Source organism: Pogona vitticeps, chromosome 2, assembly GCF_051106095.1.
Source record: "Pogona vitticeps strain Pit_001003342236 chromosome 2, PviZW2.1, whole genome shotgun sequence".
In the NCBI taxonomy this organism is placed as follows: domain Eukaryota; kingdom Metazoa; phylum Chordata; class Lepidosauria; order Squamata; family Agamidae; genus Pogona; species Pogona vitticeps.
Window position 1 is genome coordinate 46598415 of NC_135784.1, and position 16677 is coordinate 46615091.

Here is a 16677-nt window from a genome sequence, read left to right on the forward strand (position 1 = left end):
AAAGAGGAGAACAGTTTGCAGAGGAAGCTGTATATGCAAAAACACCTGACTGAGTTGAGCCCTTCTTCTATTCCAGCATTCAGTTGAACAAAAAATAAAATTCAACATATCCATGTATTCCCCTTGAACCCTGGCTGACATGAGGCTCCTTACGATGACAGTTGGAATCTCACCAAATGTACCTGCTGCAGTTGGCAGTGTTACTAAAAACCATTACTTTTCAATACTGTTAAGCTTCAGTTAATGTCTCAACTCACAGAAAAGTAGCACCATGCAGGACAGAAATGTGTAACCCCAAGGAGCTTAAAATGGCAGCCCTTATGAGCCCCGTCTTAGAATTAAGCCCAGGATGTGAAATAGCATATCTTGCCCCTGAATATCTGATATCAAGAAGTTGTCCTTCTTGAGTTTCTTGAGCAAAATGTCCCAGAAATGTACAAAAATAACCATAATTATTTTTGAAAGTCTAGATGTGTATGGTAACAATGGTTTTTCTTGTTATCATTGCAAGGAAAGAATTATTGGTTCTCTAAAGATTAAAGTTGTCATGAAATACTGAGAAAAAGTTGTGTGGGGTTCTCTAGCCGCCTAGAGTGGTCTTGTAGACCAGATGGGCGGGGTATAAATCAAATAAATAAATAAATAAATTACACTAGTATCCTAGTAGCAATGGGAGCTGAAACAGTGGAGGTATTCAAAGAAATCTCCTTTGACCAGCCCTGCAAAGAAGGCGTCTGTGGTGATCAGTCTGGAAAAACCTTGATGGGCATTTTATAAAAGCTTCCTTGACTGATCATATGAAGATAGTATTTACTAAGTAAACATTTTCTTTGATGTCAATTTGAGATGTTGGTAGATTAATACTGTATGCACATATATACAAGGAAATTGACCATTAAATCCTTTCTTTCCTCCAGGAAAGGATGATAATTGTAGCCACTTAGAGCCCTGTCCTTACTACTCACATATTGATTTTACTTGAATTGTAAATCCTCAAATCAGAGACCCTGTCATTTCCATTATTTGTGCAGCACCTGGCACACATGATGTTAGGAGCTGAAGGAAAAGTAAATAGTAATAATGGTGGTATAGTAGCTCAGTGGTTAACTTTTGTTACTCAGATGTTTTTGAAATTGCAACTCCCAGAAACCCCAGCCAGCACAGTTGGTGGTGAAGGCTTCTGGGAGTTGCAGTCCAAAACTCCTTAGTAACCCAAGGTTAAGAATCAGTGTAGTAGCTGAATGTTTGTGCAAGAGGATTATTTAGATAAGAGTAACACCAACAAGAGTAAGAGTGCTATCCTTTTACTTTGAGATGCAATGAAAACCCAAACAGAATAGGGGCATGCAGATCCTTTGCTGAAAAACCAATCTTCCTTCCTTCCTTCCCATGGTAAAGGTCCTAATGCTTAGCTTCCACTCTACGCAAGAGAATACTGCTGGATTGTAATTTATACTTCTGCAGTCTCCTACTGCTAAACCCCAACACAATACATCCATTTGCCTGCAAATTGAGAATTGTCAACCCACTGTGGTTCTGATGTAACAATATCATCTTGCTGAGAAGCTTTTCCCGACTGCTGAGATGTACAGCACTTACGCTGAACAAAAAGCAAGTTCCCAGCAGTAACTTCAATCCTCACCTTCTACCCTCTATATTCTTACTGAGTTTTACTATAATATAATGTTAAAATACATATCAGGCACTATATTAGCACTGGCAATGTCTGCATTTGTGTTGAATGCGTTAACCCTCTTGACTGATATTATAACATGAAGTGACTCTTATGAGGGCTTGGAAGTCTTTCATACTTTCCTCAGGGAGGTGTGTTGATTTTGCAGAATGGCGCCTCTCTACATTCTTATATATTTACTGCTTTCTATGACACTCAGTCTTGTGTGAGGTGCAAGATGTCACATGAGAAGACGGTTACATGCCACCATCAAAATGTGTTCCCTTTTATTTTGATAATAAAGAAAGCAGTAGAAGTGTTAATTCTGATGTAAAATGCAGTGTGCTGGATTTTCCAATTTATACCAGCACAACACTGACTGAAATAACGTTCCAAATTCTATAGCTAATCCATGCATACTCCAAGGAGTACATTTTGGCTGGGGTTCTTATAACAGTTATTCTGGAGCATCCCATTGGTTTCAGTGATCTGAGAATTGCAGGGTTTAGCTTGGCGTTGCAGTTTGTACTCAGATGCCAAGCTGGTGCTTTTATGATAGCAACAATAACCTCAGCATCAAGCTGGATTCTGTCAACCTGATCCTGAACATTTGCAATGGCCAATCAGGCTGCAGTGCTGGCACCAAACCACAGTTTCTGATGTTGTGTTGGTGCAGCAGTTGGAAAGTCATCTTCTGTTAGCAGTTGCTTCTCAGAGCAGCAGCATGTCAAGACTGGTCTGTTCATAGAGCTTACTTTAACCAAAATAGAAAGAGAGTGAGGAATGTATTCATGTGGTTATTTTGGTACCGTGGTACAACCAGGGAAGGACAGCAACCTAGCATATTTATGTGCACTGAGGAAGGGAGAGGGATGGGGGAAAAAGGACGGAAGATTGGACGCTGGTGGATATGCTTTTTAATCTGAACTGGCAAACCTGTTCTTAATCATGTCACTCAGTGAGTGGTCTTGAACAAAATCAACCTAATGTCTACTGAAGATAACATGAGACAGCCGTGTAGTGATGCAGTGGCAAATTTTGATGTGTACATGGAAGTCTCCACCTCTGATGAGAGTCCAGTAAGGTGTAGCTCTATTAGGGAATTCTTACACATGTAGGAAAACCCTCTTGTCTGCTCTTGTGGAAGGTTTTTACATGCATGTACACTGAAAGAGATTGACAAATGCCCATGTAGGCTTTTTATGCAGTGAAAAGCTATGCAAAAATTGGTCTAGAGAGCTGCCTTCTTTGCATGAGCTTCCCATGTGCTTAATCATAGCCCAATAGGGCTTGTGTCCATCCAGGATGACAAGTGAGTATGCATGCATGCAACACTCTTCCCCAAGAAAAAGAGTACACAGTATAACACCTAATTTATTACAGTACTCTGACCAGCATAGAAATACAAGCCAGCAAAGAGCAGTGAGCGGACTTTGGCTGGAGATACTCAAGACGGAAAGGGAAGTGGAAATGCAGGTGGCATGATATTCCTGGCTTGTTTGTAGAAGCCTGGCATACTACTACATGTTTCTCAGTCTAGTGATGCATATGTTATCCCTATAAAATGTCTGTGAAATTCAGTGTAGAAATGGTGATTTTCCATTGGGGGGAAAAGGGGGTGGAAAGAAAAAAAGGGACAAGATCTGCAGCTTAAAAGGAAAGTGGTTTGTTCTTCATCGTGGTCTTCTGTGAATGCACACAACAAGGGTTAATCAGCGCCAGCGATGATCTCCTCGGAACGTTCTAGAGCTTAAATAAAAGAAACAAAGTTGTAGGTCATTCACACTGCGCATGCTCCTCCCACCCCCTCCTCAGTTCCATTTCTCCGCCGGACGAACTGGTTCTCTTCGGCTAGAGCTCTGTTATTTCGCTTACTATTCTCTGGGTTTTTTGGCTTTTTTGACCCTTGGCAAGGCTATTCGGCTATTCTACTCTCTCCTGTCCTGACTTGGCTCGGTTTGTGGACTTTGAACTCTGGTTTTCCCTTGTTTGGCGAGCTCGGGTTTTTCCTGCCCTTTTCAACGGTCTCCGTTGCAGGGCGTTGGTGCGGTTTCAGCTTATGTCCCCCTCCGGTCCCTTTAGCCGGTGCATAAGCTGTGATAGAAAGCTCCCCTTCCAGGACCGGCACGAAAAGTGTCTTTTTTGTCTCGGGGAATCCCATTCTCCCCAGGATTGCAGGCATTGTAGGGCTTTTACTAAGCCAGCCCTCCGTGCTCGCCAGCAGCGCTTAAAATTTCATCTCTGGAGCGCTGCGTTGGCTGCCTCAGAGCCGTCCCTTATGGAGCTTCCCGGTGCGGCAGTTTCTCCGTCCACCTCAAGTAATCTGCCTCAACCTCCTGCCTCTAAAGCTTCTAAGAGGGCTACAGACAAACCTGATAAAAATTCATCCAAGGAGCCGTCCTCTTCTAAGTCTGCGAAGAATAAGCCTGTAAAGCAGACAAAAAAGAGAGCTGTTAAGCGCTTGGGAACGATAGAGGAGTTACCTTCTGTCTCGCCCTCCCTACGTTCCCCTGCATTGGAGGAGCCTTCACAAGACAAGGAGTCCTTGTTTGGGGTATCCGCTTCTCTACCCCCAGGACAGTCTGAGCCACCCAGGATCCCGGGGACTGCCTCCCCAACACCTATTCGGCTTGCTGCAGTCACCGCAAGCTTGGTGTCTCCGCCCAACAGCCCTGAGTCTATCGGGCGGGCGTCTTCGGCTCACTCCTCCACTTCGGCTTCCTCGACACCGCCGCCGCGGCGGAAGAGGTCTCGCAAAACTAAACATATTTCCAAGCGACGGCATCGATCACCTCTTCGCCATTCTCGGCGCCGACGTCACTCGTCAGATGACTCGTCTTTGTCATCCTCCCCGCCGAGGAAGCATCGACGTCGACACCGACGGCGCTACACCTCCTCTTCGCCCTCGACTTCGCAGGACAGACGTCCACGCCGAAGGAGGGCAAAATACATCTATGTCTCTTCCTCCTCATCTTCATCTCCACCAAGGAAGCACCGACGCCGTCACCACTTCGACGTCGAGGAGCTTCCGCGACCTGCTCTGCTTACCGACCACCCCAGGGGTGTTACTGCCCCTGTTTCATCTGTGACGTCTGTCGCTGCCGACCCTCAGCGTGTTTCTACAGCGGATTTCCGACCTGAGCTTCGAGCTCGCAAAAAAGGACATTCTCCCTTATCAGAAGAGGGGGTTCCCTTTTCGGACAGTTTCTCTGATTCTGAGGAGGAACCTCCTCCTCCAGAGGACAAGGAGGATTTGCCAGTGGGTGACACTGTGGGATCCGACACGGGTTAACCCCATGCATCCTCTCCGTCGGAAGGCTTCTCATCTTACTCACAGATGCTCGCACGAATGGCCAAGGTCCTTAAACTGCAAATGGACACACCAGCTCCTCCAGAGGAGGATCTCATTTTTGGAGATATTAATAGTGAGCGGTCTCCTCCTCCCACTCTGTCTTACCTTTCTGTTCTTACTACGATCATCAAGGATTTTTGGGATCAACCTTCTACGACGCCTGCACTATCTCGGCGCACTGAGAATCTTTATCGTGTGTCTGGGGAGGATTCCAAGTTTCTCCTGAAACATCCTATACCCAATTCCTTGATTGTTGAGACTAGTTGCACCAGACCAACAGGGAAGTCGCATGTTACCCCCACTAATAAGGAGGGGAAAAAGCTTGAAGTTCTTGGCAGGAAGATTTATTCTCTGATCGCTTTTATTCTCAGAGTGGCGAATTACCAAACTGCTCTGGGAGCTTATCAAAAGCAATTATGGCTGAAAACTTTGCCGGGTTTGCGGTTAATACCTGAGGATATCAGACAAGATTTTCTCAATACCTATGAGGAAGCTCAGACTGTTTCAAAGTATCTTCGTATAGCTACTAGACATTCTGTAGAAGCTGCAGCTAGAATTTTAATGTCGGCTGTTACTCTCCGTAGGCACGCCTGGCTGCGAGCTGCCAATATTCTGGATGATGTCAAGGTGAAAGTTGAAAATTTGCCATTTGACGCCTCTGGTCTTTTTAATGAAAAGACCGACTCCCACTTGGAGGAATTACACAAGGCAAAAAAGACTGCCAAATCTTATTATATTCAGCCTCAACCGAAGTTTAACAGGTACCAATGGAAGAAACCTTACAGCCAATATGGGCAAGGCTCTCAGTTCAAACAGTTTAAGCCTCAGTCGCAAGCTAGGTCTTCCAATACTGCTTCTTCTTCTAATACTTACCGCTCTCAGCATTCCCAGCGCCGTCAGGGATTCAAACAACCTGTCAAGAAATCAAAACAGTACCTTTGACCCAGTCATCTCAGCTCCGCTTTATCATACAACAAGGCTTTCTCCGTATCTAAAAAATTGGTCCGCTATTACAAACGATTCTTGGGTACTAAACATTGTTCAGTACGGATATCTGCTGGAGTTTCTCGACTACCCTCCTCTAGGGCAGGTTCTTCCTACACCATCCGACCCTGCTCTAGAGGAGGAAGTTCATTCCCTTCTTCTAAAAGGAGCCATTCAAAGGGTACCAGCAAGAGACGTCAGGAACGGCTTTTATTCAAAGTATTTTGCCGTTCCCAAGAAAGACGGCGGCATCAGACCGATTTTGGACTTACGACTGCTCAATACTTACCTCTGTCCACGAAAATTCCGGATGGTCACTCTGGAACAAATAATTCACCTCTTAACAAAGGGCAATTGGTTTCTTGTCATAGACCTAAAGGACGCTTACTTTCATATTACGATTCACCCTCAACATCGGAAGTACCTCAGGTTTCTATTTCAGGATGCCATTTACCAATTTCTTGCCCTCCCGTTTGGCTTGGCTACGGCTCCCAGAACTTTCACAAAATGCATGTCTCCAGTCGCGGCTTACCTTCGTCTCAACGGGGTCCAGGTGTTCCCGTACATAGACGATTGGTTAGTGGTCTCCAAGTCCAGACGTCAGGCCCTGCAAGACAAAGCATACGTCCTTCATGTTCTACGCAATCTAGGACTCACAGTCAACTTAAGAAAGTCGCATCTTACTCCATCTCAGGTCATAAGTTACATCGGAGCAAGGCTCGATGCGAGGAAGGGGCGCATCTTTCTTCCAGCAGAAAGACGTCGAAAGATACGCAAGGCAATAAGGAAATTTCGCCCAGGGACAACCGTGTCAGCAAGACACGCCCAACATCTGCTCGGCCTCATGGCGTCAACAACACCAGGGTTGGCCCATGCCCGACTAAAACTCAGATCCCTTCAGGTCTGGCTCCTGTCCCTGTTCAATCCGGAGACAGATCATCCACACAAGAGGCTTCTAGTCACTCAGGAGCTTGCCTCACAGCTCGAGTGGTGGACTTACCCTCCACACCTGAAAATAGGGAGACCCTTTCGGCAGCTTCAACTCACTGTACAGGTGACCACAGATGCGAGCCCGGTGGGTTGGGGTGCGCATTGTGGCCACCACAGGATTCATGCGTTGTGGAATTCAGAGGAGCGGTCACTTCACATCAATCATTTGGAGGTTCTTGCCATCCTCAAAGCACTCAAGACGTTCTTGCCCCTAGTACACGGTCGTGGTGTTCAGATAGCCACGGACAACACCACGGCCATGTACTATGTGAACAAGCAGGGCGGAACACGTTCGAAGTCCCTGCTGTTACTTGCGGTGATGCTATGGGAATGGTGCTACAAACACCATGTTTTTCCAGTGGCTGTGCATATTGCAACAGAGGACAACACGATAGCAGGCGAATTGAGTCGCCGCGTGGCGCAGACACACGAGTGGCAACTCGACGACAACGTATTCCAGTTCCTGTGTCGCCGCTGGGGCACCCCGGTCATCGATGTGTTTGCTACCACTCACAACAAGAAGTGTCTTCTTTATGCATCCAGAGCCGGACGGGGAGTCGGGTCCTCCGGGGATGCTTTCATGATAAGGTGGACCATGGGTTTAGTTTACCTGTTCCCGCCGTTTCCGTTAGTTCAGAGGACCTTACTCAAGATCCAGTACGACGGAGCGGATGCCATCCTTGTAGCACCCTTCTGGCCCCGCCAGCCATGGTTCCACAGGTTGAGGTCGATGTCCCACGAGGCGGTCCGGCTCCCTCTTCATCCTCACCTTTTGACACAGGATGCGGGCAAGATACTTCACCCGGACTTAGAAACCCTTCACCTCACTGCGTGGAGGATATCCCGCAGATAAGGGAAGTTCTAGTCATGTCCAAAAAACCATCCACCACGAGGCTGTATAGTTACAAATGGAAAGGTTTTTTGAAATTCACAGCGTCTAGAGGACTCGTTGCTTCTCCAGTCAGCTTGTCTACGTTGCTCCTTTTTCTTCGTTATCTTTTCGACTTTAACCTTTCTGTTTCTACTTTGAAGGTTTATATAGCGGCGATTGTTTCCTTTCAGCCGCCTGGTTCGTCGGCTTCTCGTCTGTTCTCACATCCGACTGTTAAGAACTTTTTAAAGGGTGTAGTGAATCTTCGGCCTCCAACTAAGTTGCCTGTACCTCAGTGGTCCCTGCAATTAGTGCTGCATGCCCTCATGAGACCTCCCTTTGAGCCAATGGCTACATGTGACTTAAAACTTTTATCTCTCAAGTCCCTTTTTCTAGTGGCCATTACGTCTGCCCGCAGGGCTGGTGAATTGGCGGCGCTTCGGGTGGATCAACCCTATCTTCAATTTTTTAAGGAGAAAGTTGTTCTGCATACTGATGTCTCCTTTCTTCCTAAGGTTGTTTCTCAGTTCCATCTGAATCAACCCTTGATTTTACCTACCTTGTTTCCGAATCCGTCTGATGATACTGAGCGCATGCTTCATATGTTGGACGTTAGAAGAGCCCTTGCCTTTTATGTTTCAAGGACAAAGCAATTCCGTTTATCCAATAGGCTTTTCTTGTGTTACTTTGGTTCAAAGAAGGGGCTACCAGCTTCACCGTCCACCTTGTCCAGGTGGCTAGTCTCCACAATCTCACTAGCCTATCAGCTTACGCACCAGACTCCTCCCGATGGACTTCGAGCTCATTCTACGAGGGCAGTGGCCTCATCTACCGCTCTGCTACGTGGCATTGATGTCCTGGATATTTGCCGCACTGCCACGTGGTCTAACGTCTCTACGTTTGTTGCCCATTACAGACTGGACTTGAGAGCTCGGAAAGAGGCGTCCTTCGGGAAAGCAGTATTGACATCTGTACTCCAGTGACGTCCCTCCGCCTGGTGAGTAGCTAGCTAGTCACCCTTGTTGTGTGCATTCACAGAAGACCACGATGAAGAAAGACGGGTTACTTACCTGTAACCATGGTTCTTCAAGTGGTCATTCTGTGAATTCACACAATCCCACCCTGCCTCCCCACTATCCGTCACTGGCATTTACATTTATTGCTCTGCTCAGTCTACTGAGGTTCTAGTGGCGGATAAATGGAACTGAGGAGGGGGTGGGAGGAGCATGCGCAGTGTGAATGACCTACAACTTTGTTTCTTTTATTTAAGCTCTAGAACGTTCCGAGGAGATCATCGCTGGCGCTGATTAACCCTTGTTGTGTGAATTCACAGAATGACCACTTGAAGAACCATGGTTACAGGTAAGTAACCCGTCTTTTCACTGCATTTTTAAGATATTTAAATATGAGTCACACAAAGTTAGAAGGCAGCAGTGGGTGGGGTTTATTTTATGACTGATCCGGACAGTGATGGGTATGTTCCTTTTTTCTACTACAATTGGATTTCCCTTCATCAGTTGCTTTTGTTTTTCTTGTTCCTGCTGCAGGTAAAGGGAAGAAAGAGGGGAGTTCTGATTCCTCTGGAAGCAAAATGTGAGAAGGTACACCAGAAAACATGATGCTAAGAGAAATACCTAAATTCAATGGGCTACAATGCCATATTTATTTATTTATTCTATTTATTCTATTTATATCCCGCCTATCTAGTCGATTAAGACCACTCTTAAGTCTGGATTTTCCAGCTGTTATCTATAGCAGAGGCCAATTAAGAATGTTGTGAAGGTCTGACCGTCCCTGGTGGTCAAGCAAAGTTAAGTCCAGCCACAGATACTACACAGGTGGGATATCTGTTTGCTCCTGGAATACAATCTGAAGGGACTCTGCCCAATTCCATTTTTTCAATATTATGGTGGCTCATTAAATGCGGGTTGAATTGCAAGCTGCGTATATAGTAGAGCAGTTAGATGCCAAGTTTGCAATTGATTGCATGACAAATGCTACACGGAAGCATACAATGCACTGTCTCAGCAATTCAGGATGACTGTATGTGAATCACCCCAGAGCTTAGTGCAGAGAAGTGCTTTCCAGCATCACAGGATCTCATCATTTACCTGCTGAGCCTCCCAAGGTAAGGAGTTTGAGACTCAATTAAGGTAACTGGTGAACAACAGAAAAAAGTGTACAAAAATTGAGCTGCTCTGTGATTAAAGGGATTTTGTGCCTCTCTTAAAAGCAGCTTGCACAAACCTAGGGGAAGGGTAGCTGAGACTTTGAGAACCAGGATACCACCAGAAGAGCAATTCTGCAGTCCAGTACCTACACCCTTATGTGGTTTCTCAGCTCTAGTGGCATTTGATCCACTGGTGTATTACTCTGGAAAAACCCAGAGAACCTGAAGGAGCAACATGGTCTACAGATTTTATAACTGAGGAGATTCGTGGTTTGTCTTCTGGGATTGAATTCTCAATAAAGCAGTTGGACTTGGGGATTATCTATGTAAAATCATTCACACCTATGATTTCTTTCATTTTACAGATGAAATGTCCTGAATGCAATCCCGAATAGATACTGAAAGGTAAAGCCGGTGATAAGTGCAGTGCTTCTGGATATGACATAATATAGTTAGGAAACTGGCTGGATCAAACTGGAGTGTATAGCCACAAACAATAAGAACAACTACCCAGGCTAAATTATGGGTGCAAAAACAACAAACCTTGCCATATAAATGACTTCCAAAGAGTATCTATTGCCAGGACAAAATTCTGGCTGGATAATCTGGAATTCGCTCAATAACTTCAAAGCAAAATAGGAAGATCAAAGACTAATCAAGTAAAATGGGGATCCTTGGATACAGGACAAATTCTCTGTGACCAGGGAGAAATACAACCAATGCAGCATTTATGTGCATGCAATTTATGCCCCATCCCTAAAGAACATCTAGTAAATGGCCAAGGTAACACTGTTGAAGTAGCCTTCTTCTGGTCCAAAATAGTTCAATCCTGTTAACATTTTAAATTTGCTTGGACTTTATCTACATTTCATATGCATCCATAATCTTAAATTGTGCAACACTCTGATACAAATAAAAAATAGTGGCCTCTGGATTGAAAGAAATGCGTAGTGACTGTGACTGAATGGCTGGAGTTTTGTTCATGCTGCTCCGCGTGTGCAAGAGTGATTATGTCATCATCAGTGCAAATCACTGCTGAGAAAAGGCTTCTTTGGGGGATTTTGGAGTGCACTGCATTATGTACAATTCGCCTGCACCCCAGAATCACCTTTAATCAATATTTTGCCACTGATGGTGACATCATCACCATTGCAGACACAGAGCTGCACAACAAAATTTCAGCCTATGATTATTTAATGGTGAATTCCACTGATTAGCAACTCTGAGAAGCCTTTCTACTGGAGGTAGGCAATTGGCTCCTAAAAGGCCGGGAGCCCATTTTTGGCCCCCCAGGAGCTTCTGTGGGGGCACTGACCTTCAAATCAAAACCAGAAGCAACCAGGAGTTTGATGGTTATTGTGGGTTTTCCAGGCTGTTTGGCCGTGTTCTTAAGGTTTTTCTTCCTAAAGTTTCACCAGTCTCTGTGGCCAGCATCTTCAGAGGACAGGAGTCAGAACTCTTGCAGTCTGTGCTTTTTTGTGCTGCCCTTTATCACAACAGTACACTCACAACAAAAACACACTGATCACCATAATCACCCAATCTCCTGAAAAGGACAAAAGCTGATCCCACAGCTATAAATACTCAGCTATCCAACAAACTGCAACAGAGCACAGAGAGAGTTCTGATTCCTGTCCTCTGAAGATACTGGCCACAGAGACTGGCGAAACATTAGGAAGAAAAACCTTAAGAACATGGCCAAACAGCCCAGACCCACAACAACCATCGGATCCCGGCCGTGAAAGCCTTCGAGAATACAAACCAGGAGTTCCCTTCTAATATTTAAGTCCCTCCCCTTGAAAGGAGCAACACAAGATATGGAGGGAGCTGTATATTCTTCACTGCAAAATCTTCACTCCTGGAGGCTTCAAGGAGCAGAAACACTAATGAGGAAGAGATTCTTTAGGAAGGTACCAGAGCTACCAAAATGACCGGGGGGGGGGGCAATGTGGTACACAGGCCACAGGATTCAAGCCCTGCTTCACATGTGTTTGAAAAATTTGGGGCACAACAAAGCAACCACACATGGTTTCCCTGTGTATTCTGAAACTCACAGGTCAAAAAAAGGGGGGGGCAAGGAAGTGATATTCCTCCAGTATAACCGTTATAACCATCAGTAATGGAGTCATTCACCACCACTGTTTGAAATCCACTTGTGAAACAGGAAAAGAATTAGTGTAAAGTAGTCTTTCTACATCCCAGATATTGAAGTGCAACTCAGAAAGCTAACACAGCTGATACCCTATTTACCCAAAAATAAGGCCTAACATGAAAATAAACCCTAGTATCATTTTCAAGATGTTATTAATATAAGCCCTACCCCAAAATAAGCCCCAGTTAAATGAAATCCCACCCTCCACAATTGTGCAGCAACCAGAAGAAGATGCCATAACTGTATTTGAATTACATGTAGATTGTTGTACATGAGAAAAATAAAACATCCCCTGAAAATAAGCCCTAATGCGTTGTTTTTTGTTTTTTGTTTTGTTTTGTTTTTTTTGGTTTTTTGAGTAAAAATTAAAATTAGAACCTGCTGTCTTATTTTCAGGGAAACACTGTAGTACTGAAACATTAAATTAAATTTTACATTAAACATTAAAAATTAGCCAAAACATTAAATTAAATTTTACATTAAACATTAAATTAAAATTAGACCCTGCTGTCTCATTTTCAGGGAAACACAGTAGTACTGAAACATGCAGAGAAGGATCTTCCAGCTTTCTTAATTCTAAAACAAGATTGCTTTGCTACCTGCAATAAGTTTTGTTCTCCTCTTCTGGAGGATAACTCTAGATGCCTTTGCTACCTAACCAAGCATCAACCTGGCATACTGTGAGAAGAGAGAGTTATTTGAGTTCTGAAAGTATCTGATTGTCACAATAGAAGCTTTCCACACTTCCTGTAGGTTGCTTTGTTTTTATGACTGATCATGAGGAAGCAAGCATAAGCTTCATTTGTAACCATGTTTACATTATAATGAAGCTCTACAGTGGTGCCTTGACTTATGAACTTAATCCGTTCTGGAAGATGGGTTGTAACTCGAAATGGTCATAAATCGAAGCACAATTTCCCATAGGAATGCACTGAAATGCAATTAATCCGTTCCGGCCGAAGGAAAAAAGCAAACAGAAAAGCAAACAAACCCTGCAAGACCCATTGGAAATGTAAAAAAAAATCACCAAAAAGCAAACAAACACTGCAAGACACATCGGAAATGCAAAAAGAAAAACCCAAGAAGCAAACAGAGACTGCAAGACCCATCGGAAATGCAAAAAAAAAACCCACTAAAAATTCAAAGAGAGATTGCAAGACCCATCGGAAATGCAAAAAGAAAAACCCAAAACGCAAACAGAGACTGCAAGACCCATCGGAAATGCAAAAAGAAAACCCCAAAAAGCAAACAGAGTCTGCAAGACCCATCGGAAATGCAAAAAAAATCACCAAAAAGCAAACAAACACTGCAAGACCCATCGGAAATGGGGGGCAGGACCAAACAACAAACAAACCCTGCAAGACCCATCACAGCATAGAAACATTACCTCACCATCCAGCCCAAACCCATGCTGCAAAACCTGCCAAGAACAGCTAGTTTTTAAAAAGTAAAAAGCAGCATCTTACCAGGCAGTTGGAAGCCTCTTCCGAATGCACACTCTCTAACCGCTGGGGCGAAAGAGCTACAAAGAAGCAGCCTCTTTGCCACTAATGGTTAGCAATTTGAATTCCCCGCCTTTTTCCCTCCCTTTTTTCTGGTTGTAACTGGAAACTCCGGTCGCAAATAGAAGCAAATTTTTGTGGCCAGAGCTGGTTGTAACTCAAAATGGTCATAAATTGGGAAGGTTGTAAGTCGAGGCACCACTGTATTGGAATTAGGTCCCTGGAGCACCTAATGTATTTGCAGCTTCTAATTATGTGTTTGTTTCTGTAACACATAGTTTGGGCATATAAGGAATTACTACACTTTTCACTGTCAAGTCAATTTGGGGGGTGGGGTGCAGATCCACCATTCATGGTTAGATCATTTTTCTGTACAGTGGTACCTCGCAAGACGACGACCCCAATAAACAACAAATCCGCATAACAATGACTTTTTGCGATCACTATAGCGATTCGCAAAACAGTCATTTCAATGGGGGACTTTCGCTTGACAATGATTTGGTCCATGCTTCGCGAACCGTTTGTTCTCAAGACGACGATTTTTACAGCTGATTATCAGATTCGCAGAATGGCTGCCCTGTATTTTCTGGACCCATGCTTCGCAGGACAGCCAGTTTTACAGCTGATCTGTGCTCACAAAATGGCTTCCCTATGGGTGATCTTCGCTGGACAAGAAGGTATTGTCCCCATTGGAACGCATTAAACGGGTTTCAGTGCATTCCAATGGGGAAAACGGATGTTGCATGACGACGATTTCGCTAAACAGCTATTTCAGTGGGATGGATTATCGTCGTCATGCGGGGCACCACTCTATTAAGGTAGTTTTCATAGAGCTGTAATTCCATCCCAGTCCAGTTGAACAGATAAATGCTACATTGTATGTGAGGAAAACTGGTGTCTGGATGCCTGAAAACTGGGCGGGGGGATGGGGAATACCTGAGCTCCAGAACTGCAAAACACTTATAACAAATATGAAAACAGTGCTAAGTGACAAGCATTAATTCTCTGTATTCAATGAAATAAAGCCTAAACATTGTTGAAGAGTGAGCTTTGCTTTTTTGTTGTTGTTTTAAATCAGAGGTCATTTCAATTCTAAGCCTGCCAAAGCAAATAATTGGATATTGGGAATGTTATAAAAAAAATGAAGGCGGAAAAAAATAAATATGTTTCTGATTACTCGGTACTAACGTTGTGTTCTGTCATTATAGTAGATTGCTTAATTGTGCTGCTGATTACTTTTCCTGAATTCTTCATAGTGATGTCGTTTCTGCAGCAAGCGGTGGAAACACTAATTACCAGGAGGAATGTTGTCTCAGATTTTGTTACAGGCTTGTACACATTTTTAAAGGATGAGATAGATGGAGTTTGCTTAATTCTCCACCATAGCTTGTTTGTGTAACCTATCTCACTTGCTATGCACTCCTCCTTGGGGACCGTCAGATGCAGAAACGAGGAAGCTGCCAGCACAACTGGAAAGTTCTTGGAACAGAAATAAACAACACTGAGCATCCCCCAAATAACGTCACCCTTAGCCTGCCTTCTCACTTAGCAGCTGTATTATGATGTGGCTTCATGTTGTACAAGGCGAGGTAATACCTGTTTGTTTCTCAATGTATGCAAAATGCAACGTCTCCTAACAGGAACATCTGCACAGCACAGTAATTGTACTGCATATCCCAGCATCACTTTCTTAATGACCCATCAACAGAACATAATTTGATGTTATTTAAGATCCGCTGTAGCCACCTGCAGACTCTTCTTCAGAACTGGCTTCTTAAGATTATGGCAAAGGAATGAGATGTTCATGCGTGTGTGTGTGCGCGCGCGCACACACACACACACACACACACAGGCAGTGGATGAAAAGACTTCAGGTTTGTTGGAATTAATTTGACAGGCTAAGTACATAAATAAAATACCTTTCCATTAAGACCCCCCTGCTGATAACCGCTTGGCTCACTTGCTGTAACACATTTAATGTGTTATCCCCCCCCTTTTTTGTCATGCAAACTGATGAAGTTAATAGGAAGAAGCATATTGCTCATAGTTGAGAAACATGGTAATTGCAATGGCCATTTATAGGGATAATAAGGAAAATGCAGGGTAATAATTGTGTAAGAAAAACAAGTAAGCATTCTGACAAGATACAGCTCCCCCCCCCTTTGAGGAACTGATCCTCCTATTAATGGATGTGTTTTGTTTTTGAATGTTTTCTGATGCACCTTTTCAGTTCTCTCAGAACTTCAAGAGCAAAATATTCTTACCCTTGCTCATAATCTTTATTTTAAATGTGGAACCAACTCTGTTATGTGGCACTTCTTATTGTTATTTAGAAGAAACTAAACATCCAGGCATGGGTAGTCACAAAAGGGAGAGGGATACTTCTGTCCACCAAGATGAAACTACCCAAATAGAAGTTCATAGAGAAAGAAGAAAGAGGGAATAATTACAGGAGGGGACATGGAGAGGAACTCACTGAGCTAGGTTACCGTGATCTTCTGTCGGACGTTGAGCACCCGCCCCTGTTTCAAGCAGACTGAATTCATATAGAGCAACAGATAATTGGCCAGGTATACTTAAGAGACCTCTCTTCCTCCGTCAAGAAGTTAGCTACTTGTTGATATGATATGTAGACAGATTCCCAGTCTTACTCTCTCCTTCTTTATTCTTTCTTTGTCATAGAAAGAGTTAGCCACAACATGTTTCCATAAAAGCAGCTAAGCAGGCCCACATCATCAAAGCCAGTTCTAAGGGACTCTGTAAACTAAGTCTGGGATTCCCCCCCCCTCCCTTTCTGATCTATCTCAATGTATTTCCAGAAACAAGAAAGCATGGCTGTCTCCTTTTAAATATTTATGACTTTGAACTGTGGAAGCTGCCACTGCAATCTGACAAGGTGCTAGTTGTGTATGGCCACGTGTCAGGGCTTGTGACCCAGTCGTGCATCCAGGCTTACAGTCACACATGATGGGCAGGTCATCAGA

The 16677-nt window shown here is 44.0% G+C and overlaps 1 long non-coding RNA gene across 1 annotated transcript in view; it reads left to right on the forward strand.

Annotated features, from left to right (window-relative positions):
• LOC140704341 (uncharacterized) overlaps positions 1–14869 on the forward strand; it is a 38918-nt gene extending 24049 nt beyond the window's left edge. Inside the window, exons 2-3 of the long non-coding RNA XR_012083482.2 lie at positions 9417–9470; positions 10405–14869. This is a non-coding gene — a long non-coding RNA (uncharacterized LOC140704341). The remainder of the gene's footprint in view (positions 1–9416; positions 9471–10404) is intronic.
• Positions 14870–16677: the final 1808 nt, after the last annotated feature.